Source organism: Magallana gigas, chromosome 8, assembly GCF_963853765.1.
Source record: "Magallana gigas chromosome 8, xbMagGiga1.1, whole genome shotgun sequence".
In the NCBI taxonomy this organism is placed as follows: Eukaryota; Metazoa; Mollusca; class Bivalvia; order Ostreida; family Ostreidae; genus Magallana; species Magallana gigas.
Window position 1 is genome coordinate 253,434 of NC_088860.1, and position 19,155 is coordinate 272,588.

The following is a 19,155-nucleotide window of genomic DNA, read 5'->3' on the forward strand; positions in this document are numbered from 1 at the left end:
CAGAAAGCTTTGGATGATGAATGTGTGCACATGCCAATAACCTGCGCACGAGTCGAAGCATGCAATAATCCAGAGTTAGTAGGTCTTGGATAAGACTAGTATATGCTGGATTTGCATCAGGATTCTCAAAAGGCCTTCTTCTACTTGTATATGTGAATGATTGACAGTCACCTTCAATATGTTCTTTGGCATAACTGAGGTGAGGCACAACTAGTAACTTCCACAGGTCAGTTCCTGAAGCCTTTCCTTGACCGACTGGGGGAAGTCTACAACCTCACGGACTACTTTCTATAAGAAGAAGCGCTGTTCTACATGTAACTGCTATTCCAGTACCTGTTTTTACAGCTAATCAAAAGAAACCATATTTTTGCTTTAACAGTAGAATAGTTTTAAATACTTGTACCTGCAAAAAGTGCGGCTATTTTATCAATTTAAAATTACTATAGAGAACACTAATAATTAAAAATCAAATATCATTTTCTGTTTTTATGCATTTTTATTATAAACACGTATCTATAAATGCAAATAATTTATTTATATGCAATGTATATAATTAATTTTGAAATGCATATTTTCTCTATGGTAGGTTTACTTGCTATTAATGATAATGTAACATTTCTAAAAAAATTCTCAAGGACGATGTTTATTCATAATGAAAAAATCTGCTGATAAAATGAAAAACCCTCTATTGTATGACATAGACTTTTGAATGTAGTGTTATTTTTCACTCTCAATAAGTAGGTCAACGAGCTAGTTTTAGAGTTATTAGACACTTAATATTTTTTGAAAAATATTTTTAGGAAAATCTCTTAAAATTTAACATTATGCTTGAGAGTTTATTTTTTTTTAATTTGAAATATTTATTTAATTAAACTCCTTTAAAAATGATATACAGTTTATGAATGGCACCTAATTGAAACAAATCATGATGTTTTCAGTGACAATATTTAAAAATACTCCAGTCCGAATATCCCCTATCAGTTTTATATTCCTACTGAATTTTTATTCAATTTAACAAAAATTAAATTATGATAATACCAAAACATCTAATGTATTGAAACATTAATGGTGACCTTATTCTGCTGGCATAAACATTTATATGAGGCCAATGATTATTATTTTGACATATGGTGTCTTTTTCGATTTTAAAGAATTTTCAATATTTTTTACATTGCGAGCTATACAGTTATTATAACGATTAAACAAGATAAGTCCAACAGAAAATATGCAAATTATTTTCAATATCATATAAAATTTAACCTTTTAATATTTAAGTACTACAAAAAATAATTTAGAAGAAAATAAATTTAGCAAAATTGAGTCCCAATTTCCTGTTTTGCCAAGGTCAAATTTTAAGCAAAATTCTTTAAAATAAAAATATCGAATGTTTTGTAAAACTTATTTTATAACTACTATTTATTATTATATCAAATTTTATTCATGACTTCCAACTTTAAACCCATACGAATAGGAGAGCTACAACCTTGCGTAAACAACACCCTTAAGGTGCATAATGCGTCAATTTTTTCTTTATATTAAAATGAGTGCAAAGGAATACTATAAAATATATTTTCCGTTGAGAAATAAATATCACAATAAAAACTCACAGTCTACTACATGTTACAACTATGATATATGCTCTAAACAAGTATACAGACAAGCAAATGACAGTTTCAGTATTAAAATTATGTCTGATCTAGGATGAAAAAATAATAATAAAAGCTAATCAGAAAGTAAAACGCAATCCCCTCTCTAAGGATAAAGGTAAACAAGAAATCATTTTGCATTAAAAGAGAATTTAACGTTGATTAATTGTTTGTCAGTATCAATTATTCCTCAATTCAACATTGCATATCAGTTGGCTAAATCGTTTATAAATCTATAGCAATCTCGTTTGTGTTCGCTGTTGGTTATACCACTGGAATCTAACCATTCCAGGAATTTACCCTTGCTCCCTAATTCCTTATATTTGTTCAAGACGTCACCCACCTATAAAATAGAATAAGAAAATAAAAGATATTAATGTTTATCTCATACGTGTGGTGTATACTACCCGTGTGATAAACCTTTGCTATATCAAACGGGCCATGCTTTATCAAATACTTCCGGTCCGAACTATTTTAATTAAGCCCCTCGCTTCAACGCTTCAAGGACCTATTTTTGAAGATTTGCTAGTAATTTTAACATAACTATATCTACTACAAAAACTTGATATAAAATTGATTTTGTCAAAGATTAACATTACAAATATAAATGAACTACATAACTGCGTAGCATAGGCGTCGGAAACGGGAGGTTAAGTGGGGAGGGGGGGTTAGCCCCCTACACCCACCCCATCCCCAACCAAGTTTTTGCAAAGTTATACATAACAGTAACCAAAGACCTTTTCTCTTGTTTGTCAAGATTTTTCATAAGTTTAGCTAACTTTCCACCTTCAATTTAATTTTATGTAGTTTATAAAACTGCAACTCACGTTCATTATCAAGGAGTTCATCCCGACGACGCGATGAAAACTTTTGAAGGTAACCTTGTTCAAACATCTAGACATGTAAACTTGTAAATCCGAATATGCAATCGTGTTGATGTGTGAGCCTGAGTATGGGTATGTGTAATTCTGATCGTGTAACTTATAAAACTCGGGCATAAACACATGTAAGATTTGACTCAGTTCCTTCGCATGATGCACATTTTACAACTTTATTGTTTACATTAGTTGATTAAACCTTCAACTTTGCACACTTTTAATCCGTAGGTTCTGCATTTGTCACTTCAGGCTCGGCAATAGCACATCTGACATGATACAAATTGACAAATGTAAAGTCTACAAGTTTGTCGAATTTTGACCTGACCTTATATGGCAAGGGCCATACCCTTAACCTACGCATCGTCGAAAACTCATATATACATATTTGCTGTTTCGGTGGTTGTTAGGCCAACTCTTAAAGATCGAGATGCTTGGATACTTATAGTATTGCAAATGTTAAAACCACGAATTTCTAATTAAGATTATATAAACAATTTGCCCACATATTCCCACATTGATTTTTGAATCTCTCTTAAAGGCGGATCATGTACAAATTCTAAACTGTATTCCTATATACTGTAATTATCTCATTGAGGTCACAGTCCAAGTAATTTTAGAATATAAAAATCACTCCGAGCTATTTTAATGACTTGATGCCTTGCAGTTACCTGCAAGAAACAGATTGAGACTGATCATGGCGTTTGGCTCTGGCAATTTCACATTTAGATTCAAATTCGACTTAAGTATTTAGAAAATATGTCGGTTTTATTAGATCACCTGTGTCGCCCAGATGGCCTTATGCAATTCGTCTTCGTCCGTCGTCGTGTGTCGTGCGTTAACAATTTTACATTTTTAACTTCTTCATAAATATAATTTAATTGTTGATTTCTACTGATTTTTATCATAACTTGTGAACCCTTTTTCTGACTCCCTGGTGATAAAGATTTAAACAAACTTGAATTAACTTATATCAGGAAGGTGAAGTTTAGATATCGCATAATATTTGGTTTCAGAAGATTTTTGTATCCTATCCACCCTCTTCAAATTATCTTTCCCTTTAAAGTAATCTGACTTTTCATTGCAACAAACCTGAAATCTTAAGTATGTTATGGGCTAAGTGTTTCTGAAGAAGAAAATGTGAAAAGCTTATGACGACGACAATGATGTCGATGATATACAAAACAAATGTTTATCAGAAAAAGTCACTTTAACCACTGACCAACCAATTGTTTTACTGACACAATATTTGTTAAAAAAATCATATGACTGGTATACATTATAGGGATGTAAATCATTATTCAAACAGTTTAATATAAAAAGAATAGAGAATTATCTCGAAAAGTTTTCGAAAGAAACAATATTTTTTAATTACATTTTTAGAATCCCTTGGACTTGGATTGTACTATTTAAGAACGAAAGATGTCAAATTCAAAGTTTAAATTAACTGGAGAAAACACAAACCTGGCTCGTGTGGCACAGATGATATTGGGTCCATGCACTAACGCACTACGTGATGTTCTCAGGAAGGAAATTCCGTCCAATTTGGAAACGAAAGTCAGAGCTTATATTGCTAAAATAAAGAAACCACTGACCAACCAACACCAAGAGACACTCGTCTGCAGTAAAGATTACTTAAAATTCGATGTTACGTTTTTGTACTTTTTATTACGGAATTTGTAATAACCCTAACCCTAACCCTGGCATGCCGTAATCGCCGGAATGGACGAAAAATAAAAATAATATTCAGCTAAACTGTTGCAATAAGCTTGCAATAAACGACACCTTTTCTATCGAAAATACCGGTATTATTTTTATTTAAAAAAATGAGTTATGATTGAAACTGGGCACGGGAAGAGGTTCTTATATTCAAAAAAATCGTTGCCGATGTGACGATTGCGCTAATTTCCGTAATATAATTCTCATGGTATTATAAATGGAAATGCCTAATATTCTATTTCTCTAAAAGAAAAAAATTGACGTAATTTAAACTGGAATATAAGTTAATGCGTACTCTTTTCTCTTGGCTGTCAAAAAGGTACCTTAATTGTATCGATAACTCCTCGATCAGTTTTCAAGATAGGAAGTTGTTCTTTTGCAGATCAATTATACATATATCAGAGGTATGCAAGTTGCTAGGATTATGATTTCGATAATGTATGAAAAAATATCAGCTGTTGAACTTAGTCATTTTTGGGGCAAAAACATTGCATATAGAGTACCCCATTTCTTTGGATAGGTAGTTTTTATCAATTCAGGGTTGACAAATTGATTATGGATACTGTTCACACAAAAGAAAACCTGGTTTGCTGTCACATTGACAGCTTTACTCTTGTTATTTTTCTGAATTAGTTAGAATAAACGACCTGCAAAGATTTGGAAATTTTTCGCGGAATAATGCATGTTACTTTCGATGTTACAACCTCTACTACATAAGATATGGGAAGAAGAAAAAGTTCCAGATGCTTGGAAAACAGGATACCTAGTAAAACTACCAAAGAAAGGTGACCTGTCGCAATGTGGAAATTGGCGAGGTATCATGCTTTTATCCATTGCCAACAAAGTTCTAACAAAAGTAATCTTGGAAAGAATGAAAGAAGCATTGGACAAGGAACTAAGACCAGAGTAAGCAGGGTTTCGCCAGAACAGATCATGCACAGACCAAATTGCCACCCTTCGAATCATCATAGAGCAGTCTATTGAGTGGCAGTCTCCACTATACTCAAAATTTGTGGACTTTGAAAAAGCTTTTGACAGTGTGGATAGGTCAACCATCTGGACGCTAATGGAACATTATGGAATACCACCGAAGTTCATTAGCATCATAAGAAACCTGTACGACGACGCCACATGTCACATAATCCACAATGGAAAACAAACTAACACATTCATTTAAAGTAGAAACAGGAGTAAGGCAGGGCTGCATTCTTTCACCAACAATATTTTTAATTGTTATTGATTGGATCATGAAGGAAACAAGGCAAGGCAACAAGACGGGAATCCAATGGACCTTCACCAAACACCTCGAGGACCTGGATTTTGCAGATCACATTGACCTGCTATCCCACAAACAGCAACATGCGCAGGAGAAATTGTCACGCCTCGCAGCACAAGCAGAAAAGACTGGCCTAAAAATAAACATTAAAAAGACAGAGGCGATGAGAATAAACAACAAACAGAATATACCAATCCAGTTAAATGGAGAGAACATCAGAGAGACCGACAAATTCACCTATCTTGGGAACATTGTCAGCAAGGATGGGGGCGCTGACAACGACGTTAAAAGTCGTACCAACAAGGCAAGACATGCATTCAACACCCTACGTCAAATTTGGAATTCAAAAGCACTCTCCATCAACACCAAAACAAGAAACTTTCATACAAACGTAAAATCAGTCCTGTTGTATGGCTCGGAAACCTGGAAGGTAACAAAAACGATAAATAACAAACTCCAGTCTTTTGTCAACAAATGTCTCCGCCATATTCTTAACATCAGATGGCCAGACACCATATCAAACACAAGCCTATGGGAAAAGACCAAACAAGATCCCATCCACATTGAAATAAAGAGGAGGAAATGGGGATGGATAGGCCACACTCTACGTAAAACCCTCAGAAAACATCACAAGGCAGGCACTGGATTGGAACCCAGAGGGAAAGAGGAACGTTGGGAGACCTAGGCAAACCTGGAGAAGATCAGTAGAGTCAGAGGCAAAAGAGGCAGGCTTCACCTGGGCCCAGTTAAAGAAAGTCGCCCAAAACAGAGTCCGCTGGCGAGGAGTGGTTGCGGCCCTATGCTCCCCAAGGAGCGAACAGGAATAAGTGAAGTGAAGTTACTTTATACTTTATACTTTTTTTGTTGTGTAAGTGAAAAATGAATAATAACACAATCTTCAATAATAATGATAAACTAGCGCATATTTTGTGAGCAGTAAATTGAAGTTTTTACTATGGGAAGCACTGTAGCTCCCAGGTCGTCCATCCGAATTTTTTCAGACCGGGAGCTACAGACCTGCAGCTAGTTCACAAGTGGCTGTAAAGCTGTATTATAATAGCTCTCCAGGAAATTTTTCTCAACCAACTTCACAAAGTGAGTCTGTATTGAACCGACATTCAGGACGTCATACTCTTATCCCGTAATCATTGCTTGAAATAAAAAAATGTCAATTTTTACCTGCATGATTTTTTATATAGTGCTGACAAAGCAAAGAAACATTTCTTAAAATAATGTATGCACATTTTTATTTCACGACAGTTAACCTTATCTTTGGAATTTTCATTTGTTTTTTTTAAAGAGGGCAACGCTTCTTATGTCTCATATTAAACACAATCTCAAAACCAATGTCTTTAAATAGTTTGTTTTTCGTGGGTGGGTGGGTGTGTGTGTGTTTGTTGGGGGGGGGGTGTCCAAACTTTGTGGTAGCGATAAGGATGCTTTTGGGGATATTTTCTTAATTCAACGGAGGCCTATACTTTAACAATTTGTTGCATGTACATGTACTCTAATAACAGTCGCGTCGGAAGCAAATTGAAAGTGGGGGGAGGGCTAAACTAATCATCAGAAATCTTGACAAGAATTCCCAAAATCATGAAAATCCTAATTCGGGGGAGAGGGGGTATACCTATAACTCCAAGCTTACCTGCGCAATTTTTCCCCTAAATCATGAGATTCCTAATCCGTGGGGATAAGTGGTGGGGCGTGCTAGTATACCTTCTATGCTTCAAATTTTCAATATCACTATTAATATTTCATTCTTTTTAAGGTCTTTTAAGGAACAATTTTGTTTGTTGGGAGGAAATAGTAGGTGGGGGCTGAACCCTCCCTGATGCTATGTTCCTAATGGTTAGGTCTTACTTGGCAAAAAAAAAAACCTCCCCGGTTCCGACGCCTATGAATAAAAATGCGTTTATATCTTTATACACGTGTATTCAAACAAAGTCATTAAATGTAATTTTTTTCAGTTCTAAGAAGATACACTGTATCTGAAACCGATCGATCGAATTCATCACTCGCATCTTTTATACATAAATTTGATAAAATGTACAACCAATCTCATAATTCAGTTTTCCGAAAAATAAAACTTTCTATTAAATGTTGTCATCCAGATATTATATGATTAAAGGCCTGCCTAATATTTTTTTAATTTATTCCGTACCTATTCAGGCGATTACGGCATGCCTTTACCTGCAGCTAGCCTTTTTCTATCAGTGACGTCACTGTTTCCATATATGGTCATGTCAAAATTCAACAAATTTGTAGACTTTACATTTGTCAATTTGTAACGTGTCAGCCGTGATATTTCAAAAAACGGAAATACAAATGCAGAGATTACAGATGGAAAGTGTGTATTATAGTAGCAGGTTACATAAGGAATAAGGAATCATTCTTTTAGTATTATGAGGTGATAATTTCGGTCGGGGCGTGATCAAATCCAATAAAGCCTGAAGGGGTAATGATTTTATATTTGCTTTATCCAACTCGTTGAACTGGTTATATTCCATCAATATATAATAAAATATACCATTTCAACTCGTTGAATACAGCAAATATAAAATCACACAATATAGATATCCTCTATATATCATTGGTGGATATATATATATATATATATATATATATATATATATATATATATATATATATATATATATATATATATATATATATATATATATATATATATATATATATATATACCGTATAACAGCCTTCAGCTCTGAGTTTGTCCCCATTTATTTTTCCGATTCCAGGTATTGCTGTCACATCCTTACTGAGCGTATCTCCATCCTTACCACGAGTCCTTTTTCCTGGATTGTAAGCCATTTTAATAAACCTGAAAATGTAGGATTTTTTATGTTGCAGTTAATTGGACTTTTTTACTCCCTAGCTAAAAACATATTAATTATACCAGACATATACATGTTCAAATATGTTCAATGAATACGTATTCAAATGATCAATCGAAATCTCTATTCTGAGCAACGATTTATGCTAAAAGATTAAAATACATATTTTAATAACCAACAAATGTTTAGCCGATAAAAAAAAGTCATTGCCTCATAGTATAGATATTAGATCATTCAGTCCTTTAAAAGGGTTTGTAATTAGTTTATAAAAGGTTTCCCAAATTAGGTTTGAAATGGATGCTCTCAGAATATCTATGATAAAATGTGGTGATAACGAACTAGAAACGAGCTCACTGCAAGGCGATGACCAAGTCTTCCGTTGCAGCTGCGTCATATTTGTGACGTAATACAAAATTAATAACCTGTCCTTGATACAATATTAGATGTATAGCACTTACTAAAAGAGACAAATGCTACTGATATGTATAAGAGTTTGTTTCATGATGATTTGTATGTAAAAATAAAATTGCTCTCAAGTCATATACTAGTACATGTAAATGAACACACTAATTGATAGGCTATCGATATGTTGTGTTTTTATATTCCTATGACAGCCCTTGAAACGTTTTACTTTCCCACATGAATGGTGAGGGAACGGTGAGCGCATGCTAAACGGAATTTGGTGAGCGCTTATGAACAGTAAGCGAACGCAGAGCGCAAACACGAGAGCAAGGTGAACGGTGAACGCACCCTAACCCTGAACGATATCTGAACGCTATATGAACGCAAGATGGTCGATGAATTTGGAGTGCCTCGGAAGGTATCCTTACAATATAATTCGTCGGTAATCGGGAGAAATTTACATGCAACAATGGATGTATTGTTATCAGCTTAAATATAATACCATCTGACTAAACGATAAGTGAACGCTGAACAAATGGTGAGCGTAGGGTAAATGCTTTGTAAACGCGCAGTGAGCGCTTTGTGAACGGAGCAGAGCGGAGAGCGCATCTGTGAGCGCACGGTGAAGACAGATATTAAGTGACTTCATTATGTCTTAAAAATATCAAAGGATCCACCTCAACTTCACTTCCGTTTTACGTTAATTAAAAAATTCAAAAGTCATTTTGTCCGCGGTGTTTCTCAAATATGCTTCGATATAAAGGTTTGCAATTTGTTGTGCTTATACAATTGTCATTGAACCTCAGTACTAGGGCTTTAAATGAAAATCTGTCACTTCTGGTCGAAGCGGGAAGTAAATCTTATTCAAAAATTTAGATTTTTTATCAAATGAAAAGCGTACATGTGTTTTGTTTAAAAATAGGAAATCGCATTCTGGAGATATAAGGGCTCAAAATTGATTTTCCAGAAAATTTTCATTCTGCGTTCTTTGTTTTAAAAAATAGCGAAAATTTTAAAGTGAGATTAACTCGTACCAAAAATAATTCGAAAATTGTTAAGCTGAACCACATTCGGATTTTTTTTAAAGTCGTTCTTCAAATTGTAAAGAGTTTTGTTCATTCGTACTTAAAATTATTCAAATTTTGTGAAGTCGTACCAAGAATTATTCGAATTTTTAAATTTTTTTGCTTATTTACTCTTTTTATTGGTTTAAGAACTCTGCTTCTTACAGAAACTTCTAGATTTAAACTCAACATTAACGGACGAACCACTAGTTGCTTTGCAACGAGTTTTGCTCTAGTTAATCATTGTTTAAACATAGACAGAATCTTATGGACGACGACTTTATTTACACAGTGGGTTCACTCAGTATGAACGTCAAAAGTCATTATATTTTACGAGCGTTTTTTATCGAACGCAGCAAGCGCTAGTAAATCGTTAAAAAATCAGTAATATCCTGAACATTTTTACAGGGGGTTCTGGGCAACAATTTTGTTTTTCGAAGAGGGAGCGGGGGGACTAAAACCTTTCATCGGGCATTTTAATCATTTTCAAATCATTGGAATGCCGATATAACCTTTTAATGCAGCGCTTAAAGTTAAGATACGAACCAGTTAGTATCAATGAGTATTCAGCCAACCAGCGTATGCATAAGAAATAATCAGCAATATTCAAGCATCCGATTTGTTTTTAGAATGAGAGCTACAGGTCTGCAGCTACGCTGTTACTAATTACGTCACATATTTCAGTGTTATCATATTTAAAGCTGACATAAACTCATAAAAGCATTTGGTAACCATATTATTTTTCGATCTCTCCTCAACTGTACATATATATACCGGTCAAGAAAGTTACGGTCGGTTGATTTCCGATCGAGGCATTCAGGTTGCACGGACTTGCATTGCATGAATTACAAGATGTAGTAAAATGTTTGTAAAAAAAAAAAAAAGCGGAAACTACAATAAAACTATATATATATATATATATATATATATATATATATATATATATATATATATATATATATATATATATATATATATATATATAAAGCACTAAAAATGGCTAACGACATTTTTAGCCATTTTTAGTGCTTTATATATTCAGTTTACTGGCTTAGTATCTATATATTAGATCCGACACTTTAAAGATGCCTAGTGCTGTTGATTCTATTCAGTGCTTTATATATATATATATATATATATATATATATATATATATATATATATATATATATATATATATATATATATATATATATGATGAATTTTTTTGAAGATTATGCAAAGGTATCGACAAAATCTGAAAAAGAAGACATTGATAACTTGTCAGAGTGGTTTAAAAGCATCAGATGTTTATTAAAATCTCATATCAAACGACTGAGAGGCCAAATGAAACCATATATCCTTCTGTTTTCAATAAAGCAGAAGTGAGAAAATAACTAGATAACTTGCACGATCAGTAAGTACTGCTCCTTGTTGATAAGGCAAGTAACAAGATTGTGTTTGTTTGTAATTGCATTTTCAAAGAACTAGGTTTCAATTCTACACATGGTAATCCTACTTATACCAATAGCAGCCTTTCCAAACAGGAAATACTTCAAAATCATAAATCGGTTTTGGAAATCTTTTATATCCCCAATAAACAATATGAATTTGATTTACCTTATTTGTACTGGATTTCAAAGCTTCACAAAAGTCCTTAAAACCAGAGATATATAGCAGATTCCAGTAAATGCTCTACCAAACCTCTCTCTTTACTCCTTAATATGTTTTACGGTGCGACCGTTGGGGCGAGCGCAGCAGGTGATCAAAATGAATGATGATAAATCAATAAAAATAAAAGTAGTGACGTAAAGTAAATGAATTTGAATGCAAAATAAAAGAAATATACCTATTTTTCCCGTACATTTTCATTATTCATAATTCATAAGATTTTTTATTTATTATATACCAATCTGATTAAAATCAGATCTTTGTAACGCTCCGAAATTCTGATAGTCGCTAACCAAAGTGTAGCGACATCAGAATTTGTCGGAACGGATCAAAAATCTGATTTTAATCAGATTGTTTATATACTGGTCGCACGCCAATATAGAATTTATCTCAAATAAAATGTTGTTGAATAATAAAGATTTTAACATAATGTACATTGCAGTTTATTTCCTCTTTTCTTGCACCAGACATTTTTATTAAACTTACAAATAAAAATTGACTCATCACAGATTCCCCCTCCCCCGTTTAAAAAAAATCAAATTTACGTATAAAAAAAAATTGTTGATCACAAATGGATCCCCCGGGAGCATGTATTATCGTAAATAGTAGTGAATATAAAGACACTTTTGAGCAGCTAAAGAGCTTAAGGCATACCACGCACTCCCCATTCCCCACCCCGATTAGAATTTTCCTGATTTTGAGAATTTTATTTTTCTTTTTGCTTATGAAGATTTTTTGTATGATGTTGCTACGCCCCATTTAAAAAACGTTCCTGGAAATTACCGTAAATATAATGAATAAAATAATTTTGAGCATTCATCCAAATGAACAGCTGTTTCCTATCTCTGAAGAAATGTCCCGATTCGTTAGCTCTGCAAGATTTTGAGAAGATTTTGGTATTTATATTTCAGCAGATTTACAATAACTACTTAGAGTAGTTTCCCCTTATTGTGACGTCAAAGTTCACGTCAGTCAAGTGTAGTCTGTCTCTTTGAAAAAACGTTCCTGGAAATTACCGTAAATATAATGAATAAAATAATTTTGAGCATTCATCCAAATGAGAGCAAGTTACAGCTGTTTCCTATCTCTGAAGAAATGTCCCGATTCGTTAGCTCTGCAAGATTTTGAGAAGATTTTGGTATTTATATTTCAGCAGATTTACAATAACTACTTAGAGTAGTTTCCCCTTATTGTGACGTCAAAGTTCACGTCAGTCAAGTGTAGTCTGTCTCTTTGAAAACACACTAGAAAAAACTGAAAAAAATACTGTTTGGTTTACTTAAAAAGCATGATGTTCTGGAAATTACACAATTTATCTGTTTCTCAAAAGTTTTACTTTGACTCTCGCGAGATGGTATCCAGTCTAGTGAGATCGGCCGACATTGAGGAATTGCATTGTGGGTCGAAATTTACTGACTCCGAAAAATTCTGTCGGATCAATGTGTAAGAAATCCATTGTGACGTCACTCGAAAGGACGATAACTCCGGAAATTGGCGTTGTTTCAATGCATGTACGTAGCCTTTTATCTTGTTCTCGTGAGAGTGTGAAATGGGAAACCATAATTACAGGGAACTACTGGGACGATTAAAACAAGACATTACTGGTCCGATTTACTGACGCCAAAAAAATCCGTTGAATGAATGTGCAAATAGTCCGAATTTTCTATTCACACACGCCTTGCCGGTAGAGCTCGATTCGTGCCGGCGCTGCGCGCCGGCGAGCTGCGCTCGCTACTAAAATTCTTACAGAAGTGAAGGAGAAACTTCAAGAGTATTGTACAACAATATACTCTAGAAGCGGTGTGAATCAGATGCGGATACTAAAAAACTTTAAAGAATTATTAGAAACTTTAAGGTCACAAAATCTTACCTGAATCAATAACATCAAAACGTATGATTTTTCAACGCTTTATACAACTATTTCCCATGACAAATTAAAGTCTAGGTTTTTTTTATATCATCCACAGTTGTTTCTTCAATAAAAATGAATGTCGTAGAAATGATTACCTTGTCATTAGAAATCTAAAAAATTATTTGTTAAAAACCATTCTGATTGCACACACAAGTACTCTGAAGTTAACATTAAAAAGAGGTTTGAGTTTCTAATAGACAATATCTATGTAGTTTTTAGAAATCAAGTCATCCAACAGTCCCATGTTGGTAAGCCCATGGTACCAATTGTGCCCCATTGTTAGCAGACCTATTTTTGTATTCTTATGAAGCAGATTTTATTAAAAAACTTGTACGTGAAAAAAAATAAATAGATAACTTTGGCATTCAACTCAACAATCAAGTATATCGACGACGCATTATCAATTAACAAGTGTTATTTCCATACTTTCGTCGACTCGATATATCCCAGTGAACTTGAAATAAATGATACCACAGAGTCTGCGTCATCTGTTTCATATTTGGATATTTTTCTAGAAATGGGCATTGATGGTAACCTATCAACAAAACTTTATAATAAACTCGATGACTTCAATTTTTCTATATGCAACTTTCCTTACTTACGTAGCAGTATACCTTCATCGCCTGCACTTGTTGTTTTTGTCTCACAGTTAATTCGATACACAAGGGCATGCTCTTCGTATTAAAAGTTTCTAAGGCGAGGCAAGCTACTGACAAACAAGTTGTTAAAACAGGATTAACAATAGTCTCGTTTGAAGTCATGTTTTCGTAAGTTCTATGGTCGATACAACGACCTTGTCAGCAAATACAATTTTCCACTGGGTCGCATACTGAGTGACTTTTTCATAGTAATTGTTACATACCACAATTAATCACCTAGCTGCAATAATGTAGCCCTCTCCCGATTTTTTTTTTTTTTTGGGGGGGGGAGGGCTACAAATCCATAGGATCTCCGTAATGGTGCAAGTGCGGGAGTGATTCACTCCCGCAACGATTTCGTCTCAAATCGTTTATAAATGACAATAACATTTGTATTTCTTACCTGAACTCAAACGTTGTAGATGTCTATGGCATCAATTAATCCAAAAATATCAAGTATAGTACATATATCGGTTATTTTTCGTGTATGTCAACAACGAAATTTGAATTTGTCCGCCATGTTTACTGACCTTGACCGGTTTTATTTTGGGACAGCCAATGAGAACTCAGGAGCGGATCTTGAACTGAATATAGGAATTCCCCTATTTTAAACATAATTTACGCGGTAAATATAATTTTCCATTATATACCATTTCCATAAATGATGTTTTAGTGATATAACGAGGTAAGATCGATTATTTACACTGACATTCACGTTATCAAGCCCATCAAAACTCCAAGCGTACATCCAATAAAATCACGCGAGAACTGTCATGGCTGCTGAAAAAGACGTCTGGTAAACATGCTGATGTGTTTTATCTGGTTTTGATTTATATACGGTTAATTTTTTCAAACTAAATTTAAAAAATCATTTTATCTAAAGGAAGTCAAATATAAAAACGATCTTTTCAGACCGAAGTCAGCCGCATTAAAAAATTAATTTTGCACCATTACGGAGATTCTGTGGAATTGTAGCCCTCTCCAGTAAATATCAGATATAAAAAATCGGAGAGGACTACATTATTTCAGCAATTAATCACCTAATTGTCCTCGGACTTTTCCGATTTTTTCCCGATTACGACAAAGAGCACAGTAACAGAAAGTAACAATATAACAGCGGTTCCATTGGTTACATTATAAATATATAATAAATATATCAAGACAATCATCTTACTGATGGTTATAGAGATATATAAATATAATATGTAAAAAAAATACAGCAGTGAGATAGATATCATAAAAAATCCCTTAATTGGCATTTTAAAAATAGAGAACATCACTTAAAACTCACATATATAAATTAGTATACAAATATTTAATGCTTGAGCAGTCAATGGACCCGAATATTACTGAGAATCATACTGAGCTGTTCCCTGCACCAAGGGAAAACATTCGGGGCTACTGACTGTTCTTGAATAATTGTTTTATTGCCTAATTCCGTTTTTTTGTATTTTGTGTTCACAATTATAAATTACAGAAGGTTTTTATACCAGTATGCATTTAGGTCATTGTTAATTAATACCAAGATGACCGAAATGATAAATTTTAAAAACAATAGTAATATAAACAAATTAATGTTTTCTTTTAATCTTGTAGAAATTAAACTTTTTCTAAAATACGTTGCTGGTCCAATAGTTCGCAGTCTATTCACTGGCGGTCCAATAGATCACTTTCAAACTTGAAAACACATACAAAATAGACGAAAATATTTAACATGTTATAAAACAACAACATCCCTTTTATTAGGTAATAAAAGTGTCTATGATTTATAACCCTATAAAGCAGCTCAACTTCTGTTTCATAGATAGAATGAATCATTTTCTAAATTAGGTTTTGTGAAAAACTTCTGAAACCCTTGGCATGTAAAAGAAATCATTACTAGACCATTCACTGAACTAAAACAGGACTGATAAAGCCCACTAAAAGGCTTGTAAGATAACAATTCACCTTGATTTAAACTACAAATTATAAACATGTCAAGGACACCATTTACTATTTGCCCAGAGAAAAATTACTTGATAACAATAAGGAGTCATTAATATCTCAAATCAAATCAATGAACTGAACAATTTTTATCAATAATATAAGGTAACAAAGAATAAAACAATGTGTCGTATACAAGATATTGTTTAGATACAAAATCAAGCATTTTATATCCAGAAATGCAACTTAAAGCATGGTCATTCAAAACATTTGACCACTTTTCGTAATCTCCAGAAGGAAACACACTTATAACCTCCATACGTTCAAAACGTGAAACATATTTGGCATGATAAATATATATAAATAAATTTATAACTGTAAATGACCTTCAATAACGGCAAAAAACCATCCTCACTCAAGTTTGGTTAACTACTAATGAACTAATGACGAGTTTCTTCATACATCTGTACTTTGAAACATGTTCAACAATGTTTCTATTGCAAATATTTGCATCTTTGAGCCCTTGACAACCTTGAAACTACTCAAAACATCACAATATTGCAGGAGTGTTGCATCAAATGTAAGATTAACGCACGTATTGAAGATTTACAAAACCTCAACAGTGAATATGTCTTTCATTCACTCAATGAAAAAAAAACCCAAGTAAGTTATTTATTCAATACAAGGCCACTCTTAAAAAGAGAATTCAGAGATATGCAAAGTTTACAAATCTGGAATTTGAATGTTTGTCAATATTATGCATATTTCCGAAGACAAAATAAATGATAAATTCTTAGAAGCTAATCAGAACATCATTACAAGTGTGGATGAATTAATTCGTCCCATGAAGACCATATCTGAGCCATTGTTGAAATGTAACATTGAAAATTGATTACACGAAAAATGAGAATAGTTTGTAGGTTATGTTAAAACGTTTCTATATTAACTTATCATTTTAAGGAAATTAATTGTATCATTAAAAATAAAGTAATAAATTTTACTTTAAAAAGGATTTTCAATAAAAGCTGTTTGGGCTTAGGATTCAAATAAATTGACCCTATAGGACATTAAAGTTGATGAAATTCCAAATCATTGATAGGAGTGCAGTGTTTTTGGCAATTTTTGAAATTGCTTGTAATATTAACTTCTCCATTTCAACGGAGTTAATGAAATGGAGTTAAGGTTCTCCGATCTTCAGCATCAAAGTATTTTTTTTCATCACTTTTCCAATGGAAAAATATAAAATCAAGGAAAAAAGGTTGTATATATGCGTCATTGGCTCGAACCTCTGAGAAGTAGGTTTCCGCAGATTTATGGTATGAATAGAAACAATTTCGGATAATTCAGAGTTATAATCCATTGCTGAAGATCGGAAATCGTTGAGCAAATGCAAATTTATCGAAGTATCAAATAAATCATAGTTCTGTGAGATCAATTTTCTGAGATATGGAGTTCCATTGTGCCATAAGAGAAAGTGAGGAAATTTTGAAACTGTCTAAAAATTCAGATTAGGAACATGGATATTAAAGATTTTATCCACAGAGGAACTTTTCGTGGCTATTTTCCTTTTACGGTACTGTAAAGGGAGGGGATATTGTCTTTGTGTGCTTTTTCTGTCTAACAAATAAAATAATATCATATCTATCTTAAAAACTTTAAGGAAGAGTTAGCCTTACAATAGGTGTACGCTATGCAATATTTTGCCAAAAGTGACTATGTTCAAAAGGTGATATATTTACACTTAATTTTTAAAAATCAAAATCCAAGAAATATTCACATCTCTGATTTATGTACAATTGATCTGCAAAACAACAATTTTTTATCTTGAAGATTGTATGAGGAGTCATCCGTATAATAAAGCTACATGTACAAGTGCACTTTTGGCAGCGGCTTGCATATCCATCCGCCATTTTCAGTATTTCAATAACCGAATTTTTCCTTTGGAAAACCCGGATAAGGATGAAGAATTAAGCCATGAAATGTACGCTTTCCTAACCCACAAGATGCATCGTTCTATATTTTACAAGAATTAGCCAAGAAACTGTTCAGGAGTTGAAGATGTTAATTTGTTATTACAAATGTACGACAACGGACGAAAACCAATGGCAATATATAATCTGAGTTATGAAGTACAAAACAGACCAGTTTAAAGAAAATCAATAACGTGTTTGCAAAATAAACAGAACACAATGACAAACAAACAATTACAATTGCAAAAACAACGTTTTTTTATGAAATGACGCTCCATGGCGTACACAGAGTTATTTTGATAAAATTTTATCCTGGAGAAATCCTTACATTTAGAAAACGTATTATTCGTCTAGAATACGTTTTCCTAAGAGAAAACATACTTGTGTACGTCGTCTCCAAGAGAAAACACATCGGTTTACATATTTTCCAAAAAGAAAGGCACTCTTGTGAATTCATAACCACATTTAGCGAAAATGCTGAAATGTTGTGTTAATGTCAGCTTTACTCTTTTCGTTCTCATATGGCTTAAATGGGCATTCTGAATTGCTGCTCAATCATTTTTAGTTTTCTACATGCATTAAAATGAAATTAACACAGCAATGGTACTTACATACATGTATATGAATCCAATCCTTTGTAAAACTGTTGTCGTTTTTTTTTTAATTTTACGTTGCTCAGGAGAGATAAGGTCACCAATAACATTTAGACCCACGTGACGACTGAGAGTTTGAATACTGGGACATTCTTTAAATACGTTTTTGCCAAGCCGTTATCATGGAGTGATGACAAGTTTAAAAGGATCAAATGAATGTTTTATTATTTACACAAACAGAAAATACATTATTTAAAAAGAATTTGGATACATGGCTATATATTTTTTAAAATCGATTCGTTCCGAGGAAGAAAATTCCAATAAATCCACAAATAAGCAAAATGAAAAGACAACTTATATATACACAAAAACATATAAATAAAAAATAATAAAATCTTCTCGCTAGATTACACCTTGTATCAATTTTTTTTATTATCGAAGCTTCACATGTATGTAGAGGAATGTTCGGACAGTTGCTGATAACTATGAATTTTTCTAATGTAGAAAGTATTGATATGATCATATGCTTGCCGAAATTATTTCATTCCATTAAATGCATATATCAATTGACTGCCGTCATGAGAAAAGGGCCCTTATCTTTTGACGTCACAATGCTCAGAAAACGACGTCAAAGT

General features: G+C 33.2%; 1 long non-coding RNA gene across 1 annotated transcript; it reads right to left on the reverse strand.

Moving 5' to 3' along the window:
- Nucleotides 1–497: 497 nt before the first annotated feature.
- On the reverse strand, nucleotides 498–18,635 carry LOC136270779 (uncharacterized). The gene is made up of 3 exons (XR_010708640.1): nucleotides 18,539–18,635; nucleotides 8,220–8,355; nucleotides 498–1,989 (listed from the first exon to the last, which is right to left on the reverse strand). It is a non-coding gene; the product is annotated as an uncharacterized lncRNA (long non-coding RNA).
- Nucleotides 18,636–19,155: the final 520 nt, after the last annotated feature.